General features: G+C 38.4%; 10 non-coding genes and 3 pseudogenes across 59 annotated transcripts in view; 12 read left to right on the top strand and 1 right to left on the bottom strand.

Annotated features, from left to right (window-relative positions):
* LOC144577477 (uncharacterized) overlaps positions 1-18,594 on the top strand; it is a 117,876-nt gene that overhangs the window by 39,132 nt on the left and 60,150 nt on the right. For 11 of the 50 annotated variants that reach the window (XR_013521551.1, XR_013521547.1, XR_013521548.1 and 8 more), the window contains 9 exons: positions 1,396-1,481; positions 2,365-2,447; positions 3,453-3,507; positions 5,135-5,323; positions 5,445-5,528; positions 6,484-6,557; positions 12,509-12,662; positions 13,939-14,337; positions 18,193-18,340. This is a non-coding gene — a transcript (uncharacterized LOC144577477). Of the gene's footprint in view, positions 1-517; positions 558-1,395; positions 1,482-2,364; positions 2,448-3,452; positions 3,508-5,134; positions 5,324-5,436; positions 5,529-6,417; positions 6,558-6,866; positions 7,264-10,483; positions 10,565-10,839; positions 11,877-12,508; positions 12,663-13,938; positions 14,338-18,192; positions 18,341-18,594 lie in introns of those variants that run through there. The other 39 variants (XR_013521549.1, XR_013521563.1, XR_013521557.1 and 36 more) reach the window with 24 other exon arrangements.
* Positions 911-985, top strand: LOC118145338 (small nucleolar RNA SNORD113/SNORD114 family). Its single transcript, XR_004730460.1, has one exon. It is a non-coding gene; the product is annotated as a small nucleolar RNA SNORD113/SNORD114 family (small nucleolar RNA).
* Positions 2,770-2,841, top strand: LOC118145330 (small nucleolar RNA SNORD113/SNORD114 family). The gene has a single exon (XR_004730452.1). It is a non-coding gene; the product is annotated as a small nucleolar RNA SNORD113/SNORD114 family (small nucleolar RNA).
* On the top strand, positions 4,465-4,539 carry LOC144577581 (small nucleolar RNA SNORD113/SNORD114 family). The gene has a single exon (XR_013521757.1). It is a non-coding gene; the product is annotated as a small nucleolar RNA SNORD113/SNORD114 family (small nucleolar RNA).
* On the top strand, positions 5,946-6,020 carry LOC118145347 (small nucleolar RNA SNORD113/SNORD114 family). The gene has a single exon (XR_004730468.1). It is a non-coding gene; the product is annotated as a small nucleolar RNA SNORD113/SNORD114 family (small nucleolar RNA).
* Positions 6,891-6,965, top strand: LOC118145333 (small nucleolar RNA SNORD113/SNORD114 family). The gene has a single exon (XR_004730455.3). It is a non-coding gene; the product is annotated as a small nucleolar RNA SNORD113/SNORD114 family (small nucleolar RNA).
* Positions 8,113-8,187, top strand: LOC118145350 (small nucleolar RNA SNORD113/SNORD114 family). Its single transcript, XR_004730470.1, has one exon. It is a non-coding gene; the product is annotated as a small nucleolar RNA SNORD113/SNORD114 family (small nucleolar RNA).
* LOC118145370 (small nucleolar RNA SNORD113/SNORD114 family) lies at positions 9,031-9,105 on the top strand. The gene has a single exon (XR_004730488.1). It is a non-coding gene; the product is annotated as a small nucleolar RNA SNORD113/SNORD114 family (small nucleolar RNA).
* Positions 10,875-10,950, top strand: LOC118145372 (small nucleolar RNA SNORD113/SNORD114 family; annotated as a pseudogene).
* LOC118145356 (small nucleolar RNA SNORD113/SNORD114 family) lies at positions 13,411-13,482 on the top strand. Its single transcript, XR_004730477.1, has one exon. It is a non-coding gene; the product is annotated as a small nucleolar RNA SNORD113/SNORD114 family (small nucleolar RNA).
* LOC108593612 (large ribosomal subunit protein uL30 pseudogene) lies at positions 14,404-15,987 on the bottom strand (annotated as a pseudogene).
* On the top strand, positions 16,589-16,656 carry LOC118145361 (small nucleolar RNA SNORD113/SNORD114 family; annotated as a pseudogene).
* On the top strand, positions 17,600-17,672 carry LOC118145366 (small nucleolar RNA SNORD113/SNORD114 family). Its single transcript, XR_004730484.1, has one exon. It is a non-coding gene; the product is annotated as a small nucleolar RNA SNORD113/SNORD114 family (small nucleolar RNA).

Raw genomic sequence — 18,594 nt, forward strand, 5'->3', positions numbered from 1 at the left:
ATAATCTAGTCCTCTGGTTCTATTGGACATGATTCTATAGACAGATGGTACATATATGTAAGGATCATATTCTTGATTTTTGTGTTCACAGATTTTGATTCTGTTGTTATAACTGGGTATATTAAAATTATAAAAATTATCAACAAGCAAATATAAATAAATACAGCAGGTGAAGCATCATCCAGTTATTAAAATATGTTACGAGGCAATAAAACCTATTAATATATATTAGAAGATAATAGATTAAGCAAGACATGGTTTAAAGGTGTAACTTCTTTGACTAACAATTAAGTAGTAAGTACAAATAATAAGTACTATTACTATAGATCATTGGAATAATCAATAAACAAGTACAAGTAAATCAATAGAAGTAAAATATGACCTAATTATGCATAGTAACAATTCCTAAATGATGGAGTAAATAAACAAAATGTGGAAAGTGAGACCAACGCAGATGTCTCTATGTTAAAAATCCCCTCGTTTGCTTTGTGCTCCTGGGAATGGGCGCCTTTGAAAGGATTGCGCTTGCCCTGTGTGTTCGGCCCACTGATACCGACGTGAGTAATAACGGTTAAAGTGTCATCTTGTTTGAATACGCTATTTTTAAGGGTATTCACTCCATATTTAAAAAGTGTGAAATGTCACCACGGAAAGCCATCTGAGGCAAGATGATCTACATGGAACTATTATGCACTGCAATCTTATATTGACTAAGCTGTATATGAAACCTTGAGAATGATTAGTGAAACCTTATGGAAGTGGCGAGTTAGTTGGTAAGAGAGAGGTAGGATATTTAAGTGTCTTGGCCTTGAGTTTGTGATGCAAGAGTATTTGTTTTAGTATCGTCAGGGAATTAATGAATTGGTCCGTAACAAAAGCAGATAAGAATGAAGAAAGAGAGTCCCAAACCCGGACCGATGATGACGACTGGTGGCGTTTGAGTCATGGCTGATGAATAATACGTGTCTGGAAGTCTGAGGTCTGGCAATAAGGAACCTAGCTCGTTGCCATTATTGGGAGTGATGCTGTGGACAGACATTAGGGATAAAAAAAATCATGGTCTTGGCCTGTTGTTCATAGATTTTGATTTTATTATTATAAACAAGCATAAATAAATAGAATAAGTACTATCCAATTACAACAATTGTATGAATAGATAAAAGAACTATTCATATATATTGAAAACAGTGGGGTCTATTATGAAATAGCAGTCACTATACAGAGCAGCGTTCTTGATTTGTGTCAGTGGCAAGATCAATGTTGTTAGTTTTCTAAAAATAACTAATGTTAACTCAAAATTATAAATACCTAAATGACGGGCTAAATGAAAGGTGACATGCATAGATCAGGGGAAACTATGTCTCCGTTTCTATTTTCTTTCTGTGCCCCGCTTAGTACTTCTCAGAGCGGGCAGAGCCACGCCTTCTGCGGAGATCCCTCTCTGCGGTTGCCTCCGGGTGGGAGCCTGGACACTAATGGAGGTAACAGTCAATCTTCTTGTCATATTTTTGTATTTGTTTAGGGTAGGTTTTTAAAGATTCACTATAACATTTTAAAATAACCAAAGAAAGCCACCCGTGACCCAATGGTAGATATGTGGTGGACATGAAAACTGTTGATTAATTAATATCACTGTGGATGTTTAATAATAACAAAAAAAGCATCTTGTTCTCAAGGGTTTTGGGATTTTGTTTATAAGTGTTTCAGGTATGTAGATATTTACTTTAATATGATTAGTTTACTGATAAATTAACTGGTAAAGAAATGTAGAGATGAATGAGGTAAAAGAGGCCCAAGCCTGGAGAATGACTGTAGGGGACGAGTAGTCAATGAGGAGGAATGATGGTTTGTGTCTGGACATCTGAGGTCCAACACTAAAACGTTTAGTTTAATTACTCTAATTACTCTGATGGAAATCCAAAATAAAAGAGCAAAATCTTTGTCTATTCCTAATACGTATTTGATAGTATTCTTATAAGTAAATCAATCATGGAAGCATTAAATTAATATATAAATCAGTAAGTCTGATATATTATACTATAGGTGGTGAAGCTTTGTTCAATTATCAATGTATGTGGTCAGGCAAGAAATATTATTAATAAATGTTGAAAAATTATTCCCATTAAGAAATAAGTGGATCAAAGTGTTACCTTTAATTATCCTATGGACACTGATAAATAATGGTCAACTTGATTACTCTGGTTCAAAGCAAGTGAAGGCCGTATGTTCTGCCCAGAAAGCACATGAACTAGAAAAGGTTAATCAACACCTAAGTGAGCAAGTAAATTAAATACAGGGAGCGGGATTTGGTGAAGATAAAGTCCTCATGTTCTTTTAACCAGTGCTCTGCTTTGTACTCCTTAGGATGGCCCTGGAGCTGATTTCAGGATTCTTTGGTAGTCACAGACATACAGCTGCCTCTGCATGTTGGGCACGTGAAGACCGATGTGAGTTTTTGTGAACGTATACTCCTTATTTGAAAAGTTTGAAATATCATCAAAGAAAGCCAACCATGGCCCAGTGATAAATATGGAATTCGTATGAAACATCGTATTGATTAATCATCTTTGAGGATGATTAATTAAAGAGATAAAGTGATTCTATACAGAGATGTAGCACTATTTCAGGCTCACTCATGTTCTAGGTTTAGGTGCTTCGTGGTGATTTACTTTGTTATCAGATAATTGATGAATTAATTAGTAAACAAAGGTAGAGGAGAGTGAAAAAAAAAAACCCAGATAAGCAAAGAACGAAAATAAGGCCCAAGCCTGGATCGATGATGACTGCTGGTGGCGTATGAGTCATGTATGATGAATACGTGTCTGGAACTCTGAGGTCCAGCATAAAAAGAAAATCAGTTTATTGGCTCTGGTGAAAATGACCTTATAGGCAGATCTAAGATTTTACAAGGATCTTGCTTGGCATCTATTATAATTAGAATCCAAATCCATGGATAGTTAGAACTAGAATCATTATAATTAGAATCCACGAATTTGGACTCTAATTATAATAAGTAGGTCAATAAAATTATCCATGTCCAATAAACAGATCGTGTTATTCACCTCAAATATATACAATTAACCCTTTTAATGAAAAAGAATTAATGTACAGTTATAATAAGTGAAGATGAAGAGCGCAAAGTATTGTTCAGCCGTGAAGAAATGAGTGAGGCAAGAGGGACTAACGGCATGGAAAACACTAAGCTAGTTATGTCGTACACAGCTCCAGCGTGTTGCCTCTCGCTAATGAGGATACGGATAACATCAGCAACGGTCAATATTCTTGTTTCGTGTTAGTGGAAGTTTGATGTTGTTTGTTTTTAAGAGCATGTGAAATATTTAGAAAGCTAACTTGGATAAGCCTAAAAGACTGAATAATGGATTCTAGATGCAAGGATTCATGGAGAGAGTATTTCAATCATGTTCCCATCTGGTCTGTTTTCTACTTCTTAGAATGGACATGCCCAGGTGGATTTAAGACTTGGTCACTGATCTCATGGAGACCCATGTGAGTAACGGTCCATTGTTGTCATCTTGGTTTGAGTAGTTTGTTTAGAGTATCCGCTGTCATGTCAAAAGAAGTATGAAATATAAGAAGAAAGACCGGCCAGGCGCAGTGGCTCATGCCTGTAATCCCAGCACCTTGGGAGGCTGAGGCGGGTGGGTCACCTGAGCTCAGGAGTTCGAGACCAGCCTGCCCAACATGGTAACATGGTGAAACCCCATTGTACTAAAAATACAAAAAAATTGGCTGGGCATGGTGGTGCATGCCTGTAATCCCAGATATTGGGGAGGCTGAGACAGGAGAATCACTTGAACCTGCGAGGCGGAGCTTGCAGTGAGCCAAGATCGAGCCATTGCGCTCCAGCCTGGGCAACAAGAGTGAAACTCAGCCTCAAAACAAACAAACAAAAAAACAAATAAAGAAGGCCAACCATTCCCCAGTGATAAATATGAAGTTGACATGAAATGTTATTTTGATTAATCAATATTTGCAGCAATGAGAATAATTAATGAAAGAAGTGTAGTCATCGAGGCATGTGAATCTCCAGAATAATGTGAAGGATCGTCTTTTGAGGTTTTTTTTCTTTGAGATGCAGTTTTGCTCTTGTTGCCCAGGCTGGAGTGCAGTTGTGCAATCTCGGTACACTGCAACCTCCGCCTCCCAGGTTCAAGCAATTCTCCTGCTTCAGCCTCCCAAGTAGCTGCAGCTGAGATTACAGGTGCCCACCACCATGCCCTGCTAATTTTTGTATTTTTTAGTAGAGATGGGGTTTCACCATGTTGGCCAGGCTGGTCTTGAACTCCTGACCTCAGGTGATCCGCCCACCTCAGCCTCCTAAAGTGCTGGGATTACAGGGGTGGTTTTTTTTTTTGAGTTTTAATCACTAATACGTCTTTATTTTATTATTATATTAACATAATAACAAAAGTAGTTGAGAAAAAAGAAAAAGAAGACCCAAGCTAGGTCAAAGGATGATGACTGGCAGCGTGTGAATCAAGGGCCATGAAACTATGTGTCTGGAATGCTGAGGTCCAACATGAAATGAAATATAGTCTATTGCTTCTGTTTGAAGTGATCTTATCTACGTATTCTAGGATGTAAAATAACTATTTTCTTGGATTGTTTTTATGAAGTTGGATTTTATTATTATAAATTGATCAATGTAACGATCACTGTAGAAAAACAAGTAAAGATGAAGAGTGTGAAGCATGCCCACATGTCCACAGGTACATAGTGGGCGTATGTATTTGTGGGGTACATGAGATGGTTTGACACAGGCATGCAATGGCAAGTGAGCATATCATGGAGAATGGGATCTCCATCCCGTTAAGAATTTATCCTTTGTGTTCTGAACAATCCAGTTACACTCAGTTATTTTCAAATATACAATTAAGTTATTATTCACAGTAGTCATCCTGTTGCTATCAAATACTAGGTCTTATTCGTTCTAACTATATTTTTTTGCACCCATGAACCATGCCCATCTCCTGCCCAGCCCCTCACTACCCTTCCCAGATTCTCGTAACCAACCTTCTACCGTCTATGTCCATGGAGTTCAATTGTTTTGATTTTATATCCTACGAATAAGTGAGATGTTTGTCTTTCTGTGCCTGGCTTGTTTACTTAACAGAATGATCTCCAGTTCCATCCATGAAATTGCAAATGACAGGATCGTCCTCTTTTCTATGGCTGCATAGTACTCCATTGTGTGTACGTACCATATTTGCTTCATCCGTCCACCTGCTATGATGAATAGATAAAGTTGGTATTATGGATCAATGGCAATTCGATATTCTTAATTTTCTTAAGAGAAAAATTCGTAAGTATTACTCCAAATTAAATGAATATATACTTACACAATTGACTTACTGAGATTTGGATGTACTCAACAATGCTAAAAACATTTAATCTTATCATCTGCTCTGATTTGAGCTTCTCAGAGTGGCACACCAGAACGTGCTTAAGCATCCTGCCATGTTTCCGAGCTCCGGGGTTGCCTCTCTGTGTATGAGCCTCAGTCCTCTGTGAGTAGTCAGATTCTTGTCTTGGTTTGGGTGGTTTGTTTAGGGCATCCACTGTAATATTTTTAAAAAATTAAATATATTCAAAAAGAGTTATCCGTGGCCTAATGACCAATGTGGAATCGACATGAAACATGATGTTGATTAATTTACAACAACAAGGATGATCAGTGAAAGAGCTATATATTCAGTGCAGTAAGTGAGTCCATATAGTTGTTAGGGATACCTGAAGATCTTGTTCTTGAGTTTTTGATTCATAGATATTTATTGTATTATTTTAGTGAATTAATAAATTGATCAGTAACCGCATGTATATGAGAATGAAGAAAAAGAGTCCTAGGTCTGAACCAGTATTCTAGGTGAATTAATGAGTTAATCAGTATGTAATATAGAAATGAATGAGGAGAAAGTGGTCCTTCTTGGACCAATGGTGACAACTGCCAGCATATGTGTCTCACATGATGAATGATACATGTCTGAAACTCTGAGGTCCGAACCTGAAGGAGTCTAGACCATGCCCTCTGTTTAGATGACCCCATAGAAAAATGTCAGGAGAGCAACATGGCCTATTCTTGTCTCTATGTTAATTTTTAAAAATATTTTAATTAAAATAGCAATGGCAGAGTCAATAAACATGTATAAATAAATAAAGTTGACACATAAATTACTGTTTGATGTTAAAATGTCTAAGAACAAATCATACTAACATAAATTGAAATCGATAGTAAGTAGATCAGCATATTACATCTTTCACTAAGGACCATGTAGACAGTGATAAGTAATAGTTATTGCTCTAAATCAGTTGCAAGTTTAACATTTGTTGTATTAAGAGAAAAATGAATAAGTATCACCATAAATTAATAAATACCTAAATAACTATGCAAATGAACAGTGGAAAGTACGGACCAATGGAGAGAACGTCTCAGTATTTTTACCGTCTCTGCCTTGCACTCTTCAGAATGGATGCACTGAGCTGACTTCAGCTCTCTTCCTTCGTCACAGTTAAGTGTCCTGCATATGAAAGAGACCAACGTAAGTAACAGTCAAAACGTCTTCTTTTTCTCTGGGCCTTTTGTTTCAGGCTATTAGTGATACTGTTAAAAGGTGTTAAAACATATTTAAATAGCTAACTATGACCCAGTTATAAATATGATACAAAATATTATTTTGATTAACTGTTAATGTACATTGAGGTCAATTAATGAAAGATATATACTCTATGTGGGAAATGGTTCCATAGACTAATGTTAGGAATTGCCAAGGATCTTGTCTTGGGCTTTGTAAATCATATGCTTACTTAGTTACTATTAATGAATTAATGAGTTATTCAAACAAATGTAGAAATGAAGAAAAGGGACCCAAACACGGACCATTGATGACCGCTGGTGGCGTTTGAGTCATGGACAATGAATACTACGTGTCTGAAACTCTGAGGTCCAGCACAAAACATAATTAGATAGATATCAGAAATGTGCAAATATCATATTCTTGCTTTGGATTAATAGATGTAGATTTATCATTGATAGATCAATGATAGAATAATTAAACAAGGATAGAGGGTGAATCGTTGTTCAATTATGAATATATGTGATGCTATAAGAAATATTGGCCGGGTGCGGTGGCTCACGCCTATAATCCCAGCACTTTGGGAGGCCGGGGCGGGTGGATCACGAGGTCAAGAGATCGAGACCATCCTGGTCAGCATGGTGAAACCCTGTCTCTACTAAAAATACAAAAATTACCTGGGCATGGTGATGCGTGTCTGTAATCCCAGCTACTCAGGAAGCTGAGGTAGGAGAATTGCTTGAACCCAGGAGGTGGAGGTTGCAGTGAGCTGAGATCGAGCCACTGCACTCCAGCCTGGGTAACAACAGCGAAACTTCGTCTCAAAAAAAAAAAAAAAAAAAAGAAATATTATCTCTAAAAATTTTAAACACTGATGCCCCTTAAATAGATCACGAGTATCACCTCTTTGGCTAAGGTTCATAGACTCTAGTAAGTAAGAGTCAGTTTCATTTTCTGGTTCAGTCTCATTTGAGATTGTTCCTTTTGTTATGAGAAAAAACATTTCCATTCTGAAAAATTAATAAATATAAAAACAACTGAATAATGGAAATGTGGAAAGGACCAGTGGAGATAAGGTTTGCATTTTTTTTAATTGCCTCTCTGTATTCAGCAGAATGGATGCACTTGGGCTGACCTCAGCATTCATGGTCAAGAGATTTGTGGTTGCCACTGTTGCTTAGGAGCTCAGACATCAGTGTGAATAATAAATTCATGTCTTTCTTTAAGAGACTTTTTAAAGGGTATTTATAATGTCACGAAAGTGTGAAAAATCATCCAAAAGGCCAGCCTCAGCCAATGATAAATATGAGATTGGTTAAAACATGGGATTTACTAACTCATTTATGACACATCGAGGATAATTCATGAAAGAGGTATCACACTGACAGACTATCCAGAAAGTTCTAGAATATTCAATGCTCTTATTCTTTGGATATTATATTTACATGGATTATAAAGTTAATATTAATGAAATAATGCATAAATACATGTAGATGAGGATTACGCTAAAGAGTCCTAAGCCTGAACCAGTGATGAAAACTGGTGGCATAGAAGTCAAGGATGCTGAATAATGTGTGTCCAGATCTCTGAGGTTCCATAGAGGAGAAGATGTAGTCTATTGCTTTTGAAGTGATCCTATAGACAGATTTTGGAAATACAAAAGGCCCATTTTCTTGGATTCTTTTTGTGAATTTTGATTCTTCTTTAAAATAAATTTGTCGACATGATAATCAGTGTACACATATAAAAAAGTAAAGATGAGGAGTGTGAAGTATGCCCACTCAGTGTAAATGGTGAGACAGCAGAAATCATTACAACGTATTGAAAATACGAATACCATTTAAAAAAACAAGTAATTTAAGCGTCTTCTTTGACTAAGGATGACATTGGCAGTACAGTCAGGTTTCTTATTTTGCATTAGAACAAGTGTGGTATTGTTCATTTTTTTTTTTTTTTTTTGAGACGGAGTTTCGCTCTTGTTACCCAGGCTGGAGTGCAGTGGCGCAATCTTGGCTCACTGCAACCTCCGCCTCCTGGGTTCAGGGAATTCTCCTGCCTCAGCCCCCTGAGTAGCTGGGCATGGTGGCACGTGCCTGTAGTCCCAGCTACTCCAGAGGCTGAGGCAGGAGAATTGCTTGAACCCGGGAGGTGGAGGTTGCAGTGAGCCGAGGTCGCCCCACTGCACTCCAGCCTGGCGTTTGGTGACAGATTTGAGACACTGTCTCAAAAAATAAAAAATAGTCTTCTCTGCTTTGCACTGATGAAATGTGAAATGATGAATGTAAGTGATTCATCACTGAATAGGTAGATGTTTGGGATATAAGAACCTCATTTCTTTGAGAATTTGTGATTCACAGACAATTATTTTATTATGTTTGATGAATTCAGAATTAATCAATGAGCAAAAATAGGGTAATATGAGGAAAAAGACATGTAAACCTGAATCAGTAATGATGATTGATGGTTTAGGAGTCATGGGTGATAAATAATACGTGTCTGGAACTGAAAGGTCTGCAGAAAACAAAATCTAATCTATTTCCTAGGGTCATTTGAAAATGACCATCAGTGTTTGGAATGATAGATTGATGTTAAGAATATGTAAGGGTCTAGTCCTGTTATTTTGGATTCATGGATTTATATATTACTATTTACATATTATTATTATTTTAATTGACCCATGATCAAAATATTAAACAAATATATAATTTGACAAATATGAAGATGGAGAGGTGGACTTCAACCATGTGGTGATTCAAGATATACTATCAACATAAAATGAAACACTAGCTCCCATCATGGAGAAACCCTGTCTCTATTACAAATACAAAAAATTAGCCAGATGTGGTGGCACACACCTGTAATCCCAGTTATTCGGGAGGCTGAGACAGGAGAATTGCTTGAACCCGGGAGATGGAGGTTGTGGTGAGCCAAGATCGTGCCACTGCACTCCAGCCTGGGCAACAAGTACAAAACTCAGAAAAAAAAAAGAAGGAAGGAAGGAAGGGAGGTGGCAGGGGAGGAAGGAAGGAAGGAAGGAAGGAAGGAGGGGGGGAGGGAAGGAAGGAAGGAAGGAGGGAGGGAGGGAAGGAGGGAAGGAAGGAAGGAAGCAGGGAGGAAGGGAGGGAGGGAGGGAGGAAGGAAGGAAGAAAGAAGGGTAAGAAGGAAGGAAGGAGGGAAGGAAGGAAGGAAGGAAGGAAGGGAGGAAGGAAGGAGGGAAGGAAGGGGGGAAGGAGGGAGGAAGGAAGGAGGGAAGGAAGGAAGGGAAGGAAGGAAGGAGGGAAGGAAGGGAAGGAGGGAGGGAAGGAAGGAGGGAAGGAGGGAAGGAAGGAAGGAGGGAAGGAAGGAAGGAGGGAAGGAGGGAAGGAAGGAGGGAAGGAGGGAAGGAGGGAAGGAGGGAAGGAAGGAAGGAGGGAAGGAGGGAAGGAAGGAGGGAAGGAGGGAAGGAAGGAGGGAAGGAGGGAAGGAGGGAAGGAAGGAAGGAGGGAAGGAGGGAAGGAAGGAAGGAAGGAGGGAAGGAAGGAAGGAGGGAAGGAAAAGAGGGAAGGAAGGAAGGGAGGGAAGGAAGGAAGGAAGCAGGAGGAAGGGAGGAGGGAGGGAGGAAGGAAGGAAGGAGGGAAAGAAGGAAGGAAGGAGGGAAGGAAGGAAGGAAAAAATGGACCCATTGGTGTTACCTTTTTTTGACTAGTGATTATGTAGATGCTGGGAAATAGGAGTCAATTTTATTGCTTGGATCAGTCCATTTGAAGTTGCTTGTTTTGTCCAGAATGAACATGTATGTTATGAAAAAATTATTAATAGCTAAACAACTAGTTTGGAATAAAATATGGAAAGCAAAGTTCGACAAAGAACCTTAGTTTTTAAAATCAGCTGCTTTGCTTTGTACTTCTTCAAAGGGATGCACCAGCACTGATTTAAGGATTCTCTCATAGTCACAAGGCGTATGGTTGCCCCTGTGTAGGTGCGTGGGGACCAATGTGAGTACGAGTCAATATTCTTGTCCTGGTTTGAGTATTTTTTAAGAGGTATCACTGTATTATTATACATTTTGGCATATAATCAGTTAATATCTCAAGAATGGAATTGATGTTAATCTGTACATGAAACACTGCATTAATTAATAAAATAGAAATAATGTCTATGGGAAATAATTTTATAGACAGATATTGGATATTCAAGAATCTTGCTCTTGAATTTTTCTGACTCTTTGGTAGTTACTTATTAGTGAGTTGATGAATTAATCTATCAATAGATGAAGATACGAATAAAGAAGAAGAGCCCCAAGTCTGGACCAAAGATGAAGTGTGTGGTGATGTATGAATTACGGACGATAAACACCTGTTTCTGGAACTGTGCGGTCTAACATGAAAACTAGTTTACTGCCCAGGATGTCATTGATCCTATGTACATATATTAGGAATAGCAACGATCTGATTGTGTTTCATAGCTATTGATTGTAACTTCATATGTTGATTAATGCACAAATAACCAAAGAAATGTATGAATACCTGAAGAAAAATGGAATCAAGTATGGACTGAGTATGTCCTCTGTAACATTGCTCTTATAGAGAAACAAATCCTTGGATTTTACGAGTTTTATTCAGATTGGTAGGCAGATATTAAAGTAGCGCTTCTGTTCTACATTTCTGAAAATAAAACAATAAATACCTAAATGACTGGACAAATGAAAGGGGGAAGGCATGTATCATTGGAAAGAAGATCTTGGCTTCTTCCTATTTGCATTGCTTGTATTTCTCAGAATGAAAGCTCCTAGCTGATTTAAGCATTCTGCCGTGGCCATGAACTCTATGTGTTAGGAGCATAGAGACCAATGTCAGAGTCAAAGCACTTGTCTTAGTATGAGTGGCTTGTTCAAAAGTATTTACTGTATTATTTACACAGAGTGTTAAGTCAAAGCTGACTATGGTGTGCTGTGGGACTGATGTGAAGTACAAGTTCGTTACTGGATATGTACAACACAGGTTAATTAGTGCAGGATACGGTGTTGAGTGACTTTACTCTGTAGACAGTTGTTACGGATACTTAAGAATGTTCCATGGAATTGGTGACTCAGGTAAATTTATTGATTATAATTTATTGAAAAACTAATAAATCAACAAATATAGGAAAAGGATGTCAAATCCTAAACCAGTGGTGATGGCTGGTGGCATATTTAGTCATGGATGATGAATAGGTGCTGGAAACTGAGATGAGTACCTAGAGAGAGATCTGGCCTGTGACTTTTGGTGGATGTAGTCCTGTAGAACGATTAAATCCATGTTAAGGTGACGTTCTTGGACTCTCGTGGGTATGAATTTTGATTGTATTGTTCCAAAACAATCAATGGCAAAGTTTCTACAATTCAATGAAGATGAAGAGGGTGAAGCACTGTCCAATTATGAAAATGAGAGGTGAGGCCTGAAGTGCTATTAATAGAATTTGAAAGTCCTAAGGTCAATGAGTACCTAAGTGGGGCAAGGGTGTCACCTCTTTGGCGCAGTATCATAGATCAGCGGTCCCTAACCTCAGGGCTGTGGACCAGGACCTGTGCAAGGCAGATAGGAACCAGGCCACACAGCAGGAGGCGAGCGGTGGGTGAGCGAGCGTTGCCACCTGAGCTCCGCCTCTTGTCAGATCAGTAGTGATATTAGATTCTTACAGGAGCAGAACCTGTTGTGAACTGTGCATGCCAGGGATCTAGGTCACATGCTTCTTATGAGAATCTAATGCCTGATGATCTAAGGTCGAACAGTTTCATCCCAAAACCACCCCTCCCTGCCCTGGTCCGTAGGAAGATTGTCTTCTTCAAAACCCATCCTGGGTGCTGAACACGTTGGGGACTGTCGGTATAGACAATGAGAAGTAACAGCCGGTGCTAGTGTTCTGCATCAGTGGCAAGTACCATTCTGTCCTATTTTTAGGAGAAAAGACAAATAACAGCATCAGCTCGTAAATATCTACGTGACTGAAGAAATGACAGCTGGAAAGCCGTTGTTAGTGGAGAGAATGTCTCCACCTTTTGATCATCGGCTTCTCCTTTGCATTCCTGTCAGCAGTAGGAGCATGGAGACCAGTGTGAGTAACAATCACATTTTATGTCTCGGTTTGCATGATTTATCTAAGGGCATTCCTTATGTCATGGCATATGAAATAGAATCAAAGAGGGCCGAATGCACCCCAGTAATGAAGTTGGGATTGATGTAGATTACCTTCTTTCAGATATAAAACATCGAGGCTTTCTGTGTCAATCGAGTTTTACTTTCTGGCTTGGTTACAAGTTTGACATGGTCCCTGTTATTGAGACAGAGAGAAAAAACAGGTTTATAATGAAAAATTAATAAATAAGTAAATGAAATTTGGAAAGGAAGGATAAATGCAGATAAGGTCTTAAGTTTTTCCACCACGTGTTCTGCTAGGATGTAAGCCACTGCCATGGTCACAAGCCCTGTGGTTGCCACGGGGCATTAGAAGCGTGGAGACCAATGTGAGTAATAATCAAAGTCGGCGTCTTTGTGTGGGTGGTTTGCTTAAGGGTCTTCACTCACTATATATTGAAAAGAGTGAAATATAATCAAAAAAGACCAGCGGTTGGCCAGTGACAGCAGTTGGACAAAATTGACATGAAGCACTATGTAAATTAATAGATATATGAAAAACTGGAGACAATAAAGGGGATACATTGATGTAAGATGACTTTAGATACAGACCAGAAATATCAAGGCTGTTCTTGGGTTTTGAGAATGTAGTAGGCCTTTAAAATTATTAGTGAACTAATTAACCAATAGATAACGTGGAAGTGAGTGGAGAAAAAGAGACCCAACCCTGGATCGATGCTGACCACCGGTGGCGTGTGCGTCTTAGGCAATGATCACGTGTCTGAAACTCGGAGGTCTGTTAGAGAAGACGCGTGGTCCGTTCTCTCTGCTTCTAACGATGCCATCGAAATATTTCAGAAATATTTTGCTTTGTGATATTTTCATTCGATTTTTATAATTGGATCAATGTAAGAATCAATAAATACATAAGTAAAGATAAAATGGGTGAAGCAATGTTCCGGCACTTCAGGATATATTATTAACAAGTATTGAAAACAGTGAAGTCCAACGAGAGATAAACGGCACATGTCTGTTACCTCTTTGGCCAATGATGACATAGATAGTATAATTATAAACAACATTCAGTTTTTTGGTTAGTGGCAAGTTCAAAATTGTCCATCTTGTTGAGAAAATTAAATAAATGCAGTCCAAATAATTACTGCCTAAATGACTAACTAAATGAAAGGTGAAAGGCAAAGATCAATGGTGACAATGTCTCAAATTTGTTATCATCTTCTCTGCTCTGTACTCCTCAGAAAGGACATGCTGTACTGTTTTAAGAATTCTTCCATGGCCGGGTGCGGTGGCTGAAGCCTGTAATCCCAGCACTTTGGGAGGCTGAGGCGGGTGGATCACGAGGTCAAGAGATCGAGACCATCCTGGTCAACATGGTGAAACCCCATCTCTACTAAAAAAAAATACAAAAAATTAGCTGGGCATGGTGGTGCGTGCCTGTAATCCCAGCTACTCAGGAGGCCGAGGCAGGAGAATTGCCTGAACCCAGGAGGTGGAGGTTGCGGTGAGCCGAGATCGTGCCATTGCACTCCAGCCTGGGTAACAAGAGCAAAACTCCATCTCAAAAAAAACAAACAAAAAAAGAATTCTTCCATGGTCCTCTGTTTGCACTGTGCTTAGGAAGGAGTGTGCAGACTCACGTGAGTAATGATCAAAGCTCTTGTCTTGGTGGTTTGTTGAAGACTGTGTCATGTATTATAAAATAGTTTTTTTTTAAGAGCAGGTACTGTTTATTAACTAACCAGCTTAGAAGAATAATCACAGGAGACACCGTAGTCCATTCTTCTAATAAACCTGTTGATCCGATCCTCCCTGTTGCCAGCATCTCCACCTTCTATAAAATGGGTGGTCTTTTCCTTCATTCTGCCCCGTGGGGAAGATAATTTAAAGGGCCACAGGAAGTTATTTGCTTCTTTGAAGCGTTTTCCAACAGTATAGATCTCATGAATCAGATCCTCCATGCAGATGATGCCATATTTTCCAAGAGACTGAGCAATCAGAGCGTTATCTGTCATAGCAATTCGCTTCTTTTTGATTTTGCCGTAACCACGTTTGTAGATTACTTCATTTACTGACTTCAGATTTGGGTACCCCCTGCAATATATGGCTCTGCAGTCCTCAGCATGTTAATTGAAGCCTTGTTGAGCTTCACAGAGGTTCCATTGAAGATTTGATGAAGGCGAAGAAGCTGCAACAGCTTTCGGACCTTCGGGCTCACACCATCGATACCTCTGGTCCTGATGACAGACGCCAGTTTGGGTTCTGCAGGTGCACAGAAGCTGCCAGCTTTCCCTGCCATCCTCGCCATTCGAATTTCAGTTCTGTACACCTGCCTATATTCCTTGTGATGATGCTTCACTTTTTCTTTCTTTTTTTTTTTTTTTTTATCTCAGCAAGGACCTCAAGCGATAGCTATTTTTTTTTTTTTTAAAAGTGAAGAAGAGGAAAAAAGAGGAAGAAAAAGAGGGAGAGAGAATGGGAATGTTGCTTTATTCTAAAAATGGGTATTAATAATGGCCGATCAATATTTTGTGTATTTAAGGTGGAGAATGTATATTTAGTGTGTTTAAAGTGGAGAGCTCTATAAATATTTATTGAGTTTACTTGTTCCGGATCTGAGTTCAAGTCCTGGATTTCCTTATTAATTTTCTGTCTCGTTGAGTCTAAATCTCTTTATGAGTCTTATGTATCTGGGTGTTAGGATCGTTAGCTCTTGTTGTTGCATTGATCCTTTTACCACTATATCTTTGTTGCTCTGAAATCTATTTTATCAGATGCGAGAATTGCAACTCCTGCTTTTTATTTATTTATTATTTATTTTTGCTCTCCATTTGGTTGGTAAATCTTTCTCCATCCCTTTGTTTTGAGTCTTTGTGTATCCTTGCATGTGAAATGGGTCTGGATGTAACATACCGTTGGGTTTTGGCTGGATCTTTTGATTGGGGGATTTAGTCGATTTACATTTAGGGTTACTGCCATTTGATGTTAACTGGCTGTTTTATCCATTCGTTGATGTAAATTCTTCTTTATGTTGATGCTCTTTACTTTTTGGTATATTTTTAGAAAGGCTAATACTGGTTGTTCCTTTCTACGTGTAATGCTTCTTTCAGAAGCTCTTGAAAAAAAAAAAAGCTTCGCCTTTTCATAGACAACTTCCTCCTTGCCTCTCGAAGCATCTTTTGGGCAAACTTCTTTCTCAGGCGCTTGATCTTCGGCTCTGCGAAATTCCTTTGCTTTTTCTTAAGGGTTTCCGGCACAGCAGGAACCTCCTTCACTTCTGCACCCTCCATGGTTCCAGCTGGAAAAAGAGGAAGTCCTATAAAATAGTTTTTAATAGGCCAGGTGTGGTGGCTCAAGCCTGTAATCCTAGCACTTTGAGGAGGCTGAGGTGGGTGAATCACCAGAGGTCAGGAGTTTGACACCAGCCTGGCCAGCATGGTGAAACCCTGTCTCTACTAAAAATACAAAAATCAGCTGGATATGGTGGTGGGTGCCTATAATCCCAGCTACTTGGGAGGTTGAGGCAGGAGAACCACCTGAACCTGGGAGGTGAAGGTTGCAGTGAGCCGAGATTGCACCACTGCCCTCAAGCCTGCACAACAGAGTGAGACTCCATCTCAAAAAAAAAAAAGTGTATGATACGAAGATGGCCAATGTTATCCCTATGACAGATATGAGACTTATATAAAGTATTATATTGGTAATGCATGGATGAAAAACTGAGGGCAATTAACAAAACAGACATATCCGTGTTAGAATGATTCCAGATACGGAGATGGAATATCCAGGTTTTCTTGGGGTTTTTTTGAATCATAGGGACTTACTAGTAAGTTAACGAGTCAGTCAATAGACAAGAAAGAGTGAGTGGAGAAAGAGATGATCAATCCTACATGGATGACGACTGCTGGTGGTGGATGAGTCTTATACAATGAATATGTGTCTGGAACTCCGAGGTCCATCACAAAAGAAATTGAGCTCATTCTGTATGTTTGAAATGATCCTATCCATATAGATGTCAGAGATACAGGATGTATTTGTTTTTGATCTTTGTGTTTACTTATTTTCATTATATTTTTATAGTTGCTCAATGTGAGAGCCTATATATATAATATATATAAAAAGATAAGTAATGTTAATAATTTTCCAATTATAAAAATCTGTAGTGAGGCATGAAGTCCAAAGAGCAATAAATGGCACATGCCTGTCACCTCTTTGGCCAATGATAATACAGCCAGTATAATTATAGACAATGTTCAAATTCTTGGCCAGTAGCAAGATTGAAATTGTTCATTTTCTTAACAGAGAATGATATTTCTATGATTAATGAAATTTTCTTTACAGAAAATGAAACTAGTATGAAATCCAGTTTCATTTATACAATAAAATAATGATTGTATAAATGACTAACTAATTATAGGTGAAAAGCAAGGATCAATGGTGACAGTGTCTCAGATTTGTTATCATCTTCTTCGCTCTGTACTCATCAGAATGGATGTCCTTGTTCAGATCCGAGGATCAGAACATCCTCCAAGGTCATGTTCTCTGTTTGCACCCTGCTTAGGAAGGAGCTGCAGACCAATGTGAACAATGGTCAAAGCCCTTACTTTGCTTTGGGTGGTTTAAGAGTACTCAATGTATTATTTAAAAGTGTGAAACACACTCAAAGATGGCCAATGTTATCCTAATTATATGGAAGTGACATGAAATACTATATTGATGATGTGTATATATAAAACAGGATAGTTAATAAAACACACCTAATGTTTCAGTGATTCTGCATACTGATATGGAATATCAGCAGCGTTATTGGATTTTGTGAATTATGAGCCTTGAAAGTTATTAATGAATAAATGACTTAATCAACAGACAAGGTAGAAACGAACAGCAAAATAGAGATCAACCCTCATCAATGATGACTACTTGGTGGCGTATGAGCCAGATACAACAAATACGTGTCTGGGACTCCGAGGTCCATCACAAGTGAAATCTGGCCCGTTCCTTCTGATTCAGATGATCTTATGAATATACGATATGTTTGTTTTTGGTCTTTGGGTTTGTTCATTTCATTCTGTTATTACAATTGGATAAATGAAATAATTTATACATACACGTGTACGTATATGAAGGGGATGAAGTATTGTCCAGTGATAGCATAAGTGGTGAGGCAAGATGTATTATTATTATATTAAAGCTTTTATTTATTAAATAGAACATAATATTAATCAATTAATATATAATTTAACGTAACATTTAACATGTTAAATATAATAATATATTAAAATATTATAATAAACATTGAGGTCTCAAGACAAATCAAGGTTACACCACTGTAACTTCTTTGGCGTTGGTATTTATGATACCAAAGGATGATACATTTGGTATTTATGCATAAAAGTCAACATCTGGGTGAAGGAAAATTGCAAGATATTCATTTCCTCAAGAGAAAATAAAATAAGTGTCCTTCAAATAATGACTTCTCAAATGTTTTCCTCAAGGGAAGATGACAAATACGGATCAGCGAGGACGGTCTCATCTGTTTGTAATCTGCTCTGCTCTGTGAGCCTCGGCTTGGATGTCTGCCAGCTGATCCCATGGTTACAAGCTCTGCGGCGTCGTCTATGCCTTCGGAGCATGAAGACCAATGTGCGTCATAGTCAATGCTCCTTCTTGTTTTGAAAGAGCGTCAACTATTTGCTATATTATTTGCATTGTTATTTGCTGTATTCTAAGAAGTATTAAACACAACAAGAAGGTGAAGAACGCAATATTTAAACATTAAAAACTTTACGTTAATTAATGCGTATGTAAAACATTGAGCTCAGTTAATGAAAGACATTTAGTCTTTGTGGAAATGATTATATGGATGGATGTTAGGGATATTCAAGAATCTCATTCTT

This window comes from Callithrix jacchus, chromosome 8 (genome assembly GCF_049354715.1).
Source record: "Callithrix jacchus isolate 240 chromosome 8, calJac240_pri, whole genome shotgun sequence".
In the NCBI taxonomy this organism is placed as follows: domain Eukaryota; kingdom Metazoa; phylum Chordata; class Mammalia; order Primates; family Cebidae; genus Callithrix; species Callithrix jacchus.